We start from the raw sequence: 8,047 nt of genomic DNA, 5'->3' as shown, positions 1-8,047 counted from the left end.
CCCAGATCCCACAGCCAGCGTGCCGCCCAGCTCCCGGGTCTCCAGCCAGCCCCTCGGCACCTCCCCAGCCTTGGGGGTGAGGGCGACCCCGTCCACAGGGAGGCCGGGGAGCTGCCCACCCCCCTCGTACGCCACGTTAAAGAGAACAATTGGCGGCGTTTCTACGAGGTCAGGGAGGAGCGCGTGTCGGAGCCCCCGCAGCGGATCCAGCGCGAAGGTGCCCGAATGCCCCGCACCCCGACCGACGCACCCCACGGAGATCCGGAGTGAGCCTCTCCAAGAAGGAGAAGCGAGGCAGGTGGCGGGTGGGGGGAGAGATCACGGGAGAGAGCTGGGGGGCCACCGGGCGAGGACCCCGCTGGGGAGCAGGGAGAGCAGGGAGGGGCTCGGACAAGCCCGGGACGGCCGGGACACAACCCCAAATTCAGGAGGCCCAACGTGAGCGTAGCTCGTGTCCCTTGCTAAATAACAAATCGTGACCGTGCCTATTTTCACCTAACCTTCGCCGTCCTCCGCGGTGCAGAGCCGTGACAGCCCAGGAAGTGGCAGGTGGACTGTGTCCCTTCTCAAAGCGCAAAGGCTCTCCCTCAAGATCCCGCCCTAGCCAGGTGCACCCGAGGGTCCGACACGGCCGCCCTGACAGCCATGTGTTGTGACATCGCCAGGGTGGGCCGCACACGCTCCCAGGGTTCAGGGTTGGTTTTTCTGATTACCCTTGAAGACTCTGGCCCGGAGCCCTTCTTTCATAACGTGGCTCAGAACATTCCCACAAACGGTTACAGGGTATTTTAGGCGACACATCTCTATAACCGTAATCCTTTTTAAAACCTGGTGTTTTTTTTTTTTTTTTTCAGTTTTGCCCTTTTGCAAGATAACTGTTGTTATACTGATTCAGAAGCTCTTTCTGTCAGAACTGTTCTCGGCCAGAATTGCTCTGCAGCGCAGCGTGAAAGACAAAGCTGAGCCAAGGGCACCGTCCCCACCCCCCAAGTCCAGCCCGGGCACCATGCCGTGGGCATTCCGCCCAAAGCAGCAAAAGCCACGTCCTCTGGCTCAGGGTCTCCAGGCTGAGTACTCCCCGCAGGGAAACGCAAGTCTGGGTCACCTTCCTTTTCTCCTCTGGAGCAGGAAAAGGCATCGCTATTTGAAAGCAACTGAGAACACAAGGCATCACGCCGGTCCCACGGCAGGAACCCCAGACCCGGGCCGGTCCATTCAGACCACCTGCGGGTCCACATCACTGCGAAAAACACCCACTCGGAAACTAAACACTCCCCCATGTGCAAAATACAGACACCGCAGGGCGCAGAGCAGTGTGCCTGGTATAATCCTATTTTTATAAAAACAGAACACCCTCTCGCGCCTGGCAAGGACGCCTAGCAAACCGTGAGCGTCACGTATCTCTGGCTTTTGGAAGGTTGAGGAAGGAGGAAGCTTTGTTTAAATTCTCTGGCCATACACAAACGCTGTCTCGCGGGTGCTTCTTACGTTTGTTCGTGTGTTTTCCTTTAAAAAACAACGAAGGGAAGATATCATTGCGTACCTAGCATTTGCAAGGCACCCAGATGAACGCCGAATGTCGTACAAAAACGCGAAGCGGCGGAAAAAGTAATTACGGTTTGATTTAACTGAGCACCGACCACGTGCTCAGCAACGTTGTCAGCGCTTTGCGTACGGGATCTCATTGGAGGCTTCAGCAGCCGTTTGAAGTGGATGCTGCTTTTCTCTCCATTTTTGGAAGAAGGGGTGGGTTCAAATGTTTACCCAGAGGCACCCTCCTACCACTGTGCTTTTGAGAGTCTCCGTGTTTTGTGGAACGCTCGCATGTTTTTAAACCCCTGTCCTTGTGCCTCCGTTTACGCTTCACCCTGCCGACGTGGGGACCTCAAACAGACAAGGATCGAGAAAGCGTTCCTCGAGCCTCTGAAACTCTAGGGACAGCATTCCCAGGACATCTGTCTCGGGCAGTGAATATTTGGAAGGACGTTTTAAAGTCCAGTTCGCATCACATGCAACGCACAGGCTCCAAAGAGTTCAGAGAAAGTGGTCGAGAGCTTTGCTTACAGAAGCGGGTCCTCAACACATACAGATGTGGTTTGTTTGGGACGCAGACGCCATCTAGAAATTTGGTTTGAGGGTATCTAATTCCCTGTTGCTGGTTTTGTTTGGGAGTTTGCCTCTCCGGCTGCTGTGTAGCAATCCGGGTATTTTTGAGGAACGTAACGGCGTGGGTGGCAAGAGATTACACCACAGACTTTTCAAAGCCGATGGATCGGGTGTTCGAAGCGGGGCTGCCACATACAGTGGCACAGTGTGTGCACTGCACAAAGCACCTGGCTTTCAGGCGGAGTTAAAAACACAAGCCGTATGCGGCCTTCTCTGAAGCAAGGGGCTCTTTTTTCTTTACACAAAAGGCGTGGCAGGCAGTTTGCCAAGCCCTAGGCCTGCAGGTGTTCACCCAGAGGGGGAGCCTTTTTTAACCCATCTTCCCAGCAGGGGTGACTTTTTCCAGTTCACAGAGTGCCACATAGGCTCGCTGGAGCTGGCTCTGGACCGGGAGCGCCAGGGAGGGAAGAGAGGGGCGAAGGCAGCCTTGAGGAACACCTCTCCGTGAAGGTCAAAGGAGGAAGAGAAGCAGGTGCGGTCTGATAAAGGCACGAGGCTCTCAGGAGTTCCGTTTGCAACGAACGTGAAACTTTCGCGGGCCCTCCACCTTGAGGTTGGCCGTGAACCCTCTGTTACACACGGACGAGGGCGGCCAGAACTCCAATCTGAGATTCCCCTCGAGGCCACGCCTGCCGTCTGTCGTGCGTGTAGGACCACGGCGGGTAAGACGGACGCTGCCCCAGCCAGGCCGCTGGCCTCCAACCGGCAAGATTTTCATTAGACAGCCGTGTGTCACGCCTGCTTGCCTGAAATCGCTTCGCCGAGAACCGGTTAGTCCTAAAAGAGAGTTAAGGGGCCCCTGTAGCACTCTCGGGGTTGGGGCTATGGCGACTTGTATCACGCGGAGATGCCAGGGGCTGGCGCCAGAACCCCCGGGAACCGGGCGTGACCGGGAGGGGAGACACCGAGGCGGTGCCGGCGGAGGGAGGAGGGCATCGCAGAGGGAAGGGGGCAGGGGAAGCAGAGGGAGAGGCCAGGGCCGTCTGGCCCGCACCCGCCTTGCGAACTCGGCCCTCGTGCCTTCACTCGCTCACTCCATCGGCACGCGCTGGCCTCTGGTGCGCCAGTCACCGGGCCAAGGCCGGACACACGCAAAGGAAGACACTGTGCCTGCTGTCATCTCTCAAGCAGCATGAAAATAACGGGGCGCCCTGCGTCAGGCGCTGCGGGGGGCGTTTTAGCTGCAACAACTCACGGACCCTCACGTTAACCCCTGGAGACGGATGCCGTTTTTAGCCCCGTTTCCTAGAGAAAGAGGCAGAGGCAGAGAGAGGGGAGGCCGCTTCGCTGAGCTCACACAGCCAGGACCCTCCGGCTCCGAGGCCTACACTCACCGACTCTGAGACGTCCCTTTGAAGTAATATTTTACCGGTAGCATGTTGTCCAAATATTGGACATTAAGAGGAATAAAGAGGTTTCAAGCCTCGTGCTACCTAATGAACGCTGTTGGTTTGAGTAACCCCAAACTCTCACTGAACAGAAACTCAATACGGGGAGTTTTTATGACCCAGGAGCTGGTAGTTAGCCTGGGTGCCTGACCAAAGGTCAAAGTGAGTCCACTGTAAAAGGGGGGGTCCCCAAGGGGAGTAAGGAAACAGGTGCAGCAAGCCTACAGTCACATGACGTAACACCTTCCCTCCATCCTGCTGGAATCTCCCTGCATGACAGAGTGATAAGCATGTCGGGCCGACGCCCCCTGGGCTGTCCCTAAAAGACACCAACCCCCACCGGTGCCCCCCGGGCTGTCCCTAAAGGACACCAACCCCCATCGGTGCCCCCCGGGCTGTCCCTAAAGGACACCAACCCCCACCGGTGCCCCCCCCGGGCTGTCCCTAAAGGACACCAACCCCCACCGGTGCCCCCCCCGGGCTGTCCCTAAAGGACACCACCCCCCACCGGTGCCCCCCCGGGCTGTCCCTAAAGGACACCACCCCCCACCGGTGCCCCCCGGGCTGTCCCTAAAGGACACCACCCCCCCACCGGTGCCCCCCGGGCTGTCCCTAAAGGACACCAACCCCCACCGGTGCCCCCCCCGGGCTGTCCCTAAAGGACACCAACCCCCACCCTGTCCCTAAAGGACACCACCCCCCACCGGTGCCCCCCGGGCTGTCCCTAAAGGACACCAACCCCCATCGGTGCCCCCCGGGCTGTCCCTAAAGGACACCAACCCCCACCGGTGCCCCCCGGGCTGTCCCTAAAGGACACCAACCCCCACCGGTGCCCCCCGGGCTGCCCCTAAAGGACACCAACCCCCACCGGTGCCCCCCGGGCTGCCCCTAAAGGACACCAACCCCCACCGGTGCCCCCCGAGCTGCCCCTAAAGGACACCAACCCCCACCGGTGCCCCCCCGGGCTGCCCCTAAAGGACACCAACCCCCACCGGTGCCCCCCGGGCTGTCCCTAAAGGACACCAACCCCCACCGGTGCCCCCCGGGCTGTCCCTAAAGGACACCAACCCCCACCGGTGCCCCCCGGGCTGCCCCTAAAGGACACCAACCCCCACCGGTGCCCCCCGGGCTGCCCCTAAAGGACACCAACTCCCACCGGTGCCCCCCGGGCTGTCCCTAAAGGACACCAACCCCCACCGGTGCCCCCCGGGCTGTCCCTAAAGGACACCACCCCCCACCGGTGCCCCCCCCGGGATGTCCCTAAAAGACACCACCCCCGCATCACAGGACACTTGAGGGAGGCTCCGAGAGGCTGGTGTTGGAGAAAGACTCAGGGTAAGACTGTGCAGAGGACGTCACCCGGAAGGAAGCTGGGTGGCCACTGCCGTAGGGATCGCCACGGTCCCGCCAACGGCAACCACGGAAGGAGTCCTTCCGTGAGCAGCAGTGGCCTGTGGCGGGCGGTAATCCCGCGGCCCGTGGAAGCAGGGGCGGTAGTGAGAGGAGCTGCAGCGACAGCAGTGGTCCCAGGAAGAGCAGCAACAGGGCGGTGGTAACAGCCGCCGTGGCCCAGTGACAATGGCGTCCGGGGTTGTGGCGGTAGGAATCACCGCGGCGGCAGCCGGAGGAGGCGTCGTCGGAGCTCCAGCACCAGTGGCGCCCATCGACATGGTAACCGTGAGCTGCGGAAGCAGTGACGGGGGCAGTTGTGGCCGTGGCGGGGGGCGGGGGGCAGTGCCGAGTGCGTTCGTATATTCGCGTAATGCTCCCGACACGCTACCGGCCGTGTCCCCATTATACAGATAAGGAAACTGAGGCACAGGCATATTAAGCGTCTCACCCAAAGTCAGCCCACAAGCGTCGAAGGCAGGACGTGAAGCTGGGATGTAGGGAGGTCTTAACGGGTGGCCCCGCCCCCGAGCTGCAGGACCCCAGGACCTCTCAGGACCTGTGGGTGGCGGGGCTGAAAGCCACGCGGGGGATGGGAACCACCGGCCGGGCACCGAGTTCCAGCCCGTGGGAGCTCATGCTCGGCACTGGGGAGGCCGGATAAGGGCAGGGGACCCTCGCCAAGAGCTCCAGCCACTGGACAGAAGGTGAACAGGCCGCAGGCCATACAGGGCCCTGAGGGGCGGACACCCTGGGCGCGGCCCGGCCAGGCAGGTGTCTCGGGAGGCACCAGCCTGTCCCAGCCAAGGGCCGCCTGATCCAGTGGCGCAGACCCGGAAGCTTCCAGGAAAGAGCCTTCCGGGCCAGGGAAAGGACTCTTACAAACCCCCCGCCCCCAAGGCAGGAAGAAGGGGGACTGGCTCAGGGGAGCCCCAGCCCACAGGCACGGAGAGGAAAACGCTTTCCGCCAAAAATGTTCTTCAAAAAATACACAAAACCTTAAAACGTCATTTACCTCAGCACTTTTGCAATATTGCACAAAGCAGCGAGACCCCCCCCCTTCCCTCTGTCCCCCGGCAAATCGGGGGAATTACTTGGCAGAGGAAGTACAGGCCTATCAAAGTCACGGACACAGAACGGCCCAGACGTCTCTGTCTCCACCACTCGGTCACATGCGTCTCACCGTCCCTCCCCAGCAGCCGCAGCGGCCAGAGCCTGTGGCCGGACAGTGCACAACAGGGCGGCTGGACGGCACCACCCGAGGGCAGGGGCTCCGGACCCGGCCCTCGGGCCCCATGCGCGGAGCGGACGCTTTTCGCTTCTCGTCTGTCTTCACAACTACTTTCTGGAATTTGTTGCCATCTGACTTCCAGATCGTCAGTGTCAGCACTGTGACAAAAGAGCCCCAGCTGGAGAACGAACGCGGTTGCCGGGGCCCCGGATGAGCAGAGTAACTTAGCACGGATCGCTTAGGCCCCACAGGGCACCCAGAAAGACTCAAGACGACTCAGGGCACCCAGAAAGACTCACTCCCAGCCAGGGATTCACCACCTGGACGCACGGCAAAGAGCCCCGGGCACCGTCTCTCGGGACGAGGCGAGCACGGGTGGGTAGGACCACGACACAAGTCAGTTCCGAGGGCTATTTTCAGCCCACTGGGCCACCAGATTCCAACCACAAAGGCAAATGAAAAACCAGAAGTAATGAAATGATCTAGCCAGCCAGAGGGGACTTTGGGCAGCAGAAACTTTCATATTTTAGGTAATTTCTTAAAAGAGCAGAACTCACTACGGGCCACCCCCCCCTCTACCAGAAGAGTGTGGTCTCTCTTGTCACTGTGTCGTGTTTCGTTCCTTCCCCCACCTTGTTCCCTCTCGCCCTCCCCACCGCCCCCTGAAGAGCCATCACCACACCCCTAAAGCCCAGAGCTCCTTCTGGGGTCTCTTTTGCAAAACTGAGCCTCGCTCACTCATTCTGGAAAAACGTCCTGGCACTTTATTCTGGTTCTGTTTTACGTCACTTTTAGAGCACACGTGGGGAGCTCGGACGGTGCTCAGCACCAGCTGTATGGTGAGCACAGCAGGATGTACAGACGTGTCCAGTCACCCCAAACTAAACTCAAATACGGCTACACTCGAATACGTATAAACACATACGTGAAGAATTTGAAAAAGAACCATGTTCTCTTGAATCTGTTCTTGCGCTCAGAGGTGGCCTTGGAGGCCGTGTCGAGCCATCACCCCTGCGGGGCAGGGGGAAACAAGAGGTCAGATTAAGGCTGAGCTAAATCTTGTGTCCCAGTCGGGAGCCCTGGGGCCACCTGCCAGTCACCGCGGTGTTTTCTTTCTCCACTTAAGTATTTGCTCCCGATCTTTCATGTGTCCTGTGAGCAGTCAACCTCAGGAACCATCTTTTTAAATTTTTTCAATGTTTACTGATTTATTTTTGAGAGAAAGAGAGAGCACGAGCAGGGGAGGAGGAGACAGGGAGGGAGAGAGAGGGTCCCAAGCGGGCTCCGTGCTGTCAGCGCAGAGCCCAACGTGGGGCTCGAACCCACGAACCGCGAGATCGTGACCTGAGCCGAAATCGAGAGCCAGACTCTTAACCGAGCGAGCCACCCAGGGGCCCCCGTCATTTTTATGTTTTAAAGTTCATTCAAAACCTCCGACACAATTCCCCCATCGAGCGGCGTTAAGAACGTCTTGCACCTCCGCTTCTCAAAGCACAATCCGGTCCCCCGGGAGAGGGTCAGAAGTGCCCAGTCTCTGGCCCCGCCCTCTGGGGTGAGGACCGGCTTCCACCGCTGTCCCTTCTGAACCCTGGCGACCTCACGGGGGAGGATGCCACGTGAAAGACACCGTGCCTGCTCGCAGGTGCCCCCCGCTCAGGGACGGGCAGAGCACCCAAGCTGGAAAACGTTAGCTGGCCGCCCAGCCAGGGTGAGAAGCAGACGATACCCCCTCTGGTTTTGGCAGAAGGGCAAACAGACACCCTGTGTGAAGCCGCATCACCTCTGCCAGGAAGCCTTTGTGTGTCCCCTAAGACAGGGTCTGGCCCCCCAACTCCGGAAGCATTTCCCCTGCAGGCTGGTGGTTTCAACCTGG

This window comes from Panthera pardus, unplaced genomic scaffold (genome assembly GCF_024362965.1).
Source record: "Panthera pardus isolate Hobbes unplaced genomic scaffold, ASM2436296v1 HiC_scaffold_19, whole genome shotgun sequence".
NCBI classification, from domain to species: domain Eukaryota; kingdom Metazoa; phylum Chordata; class Mammalia; order Carnivora; family Felidae; genus Panthera; species Panthera pardus.
This window is presented reverse-complemented; position numbering follows the sequence as displayed.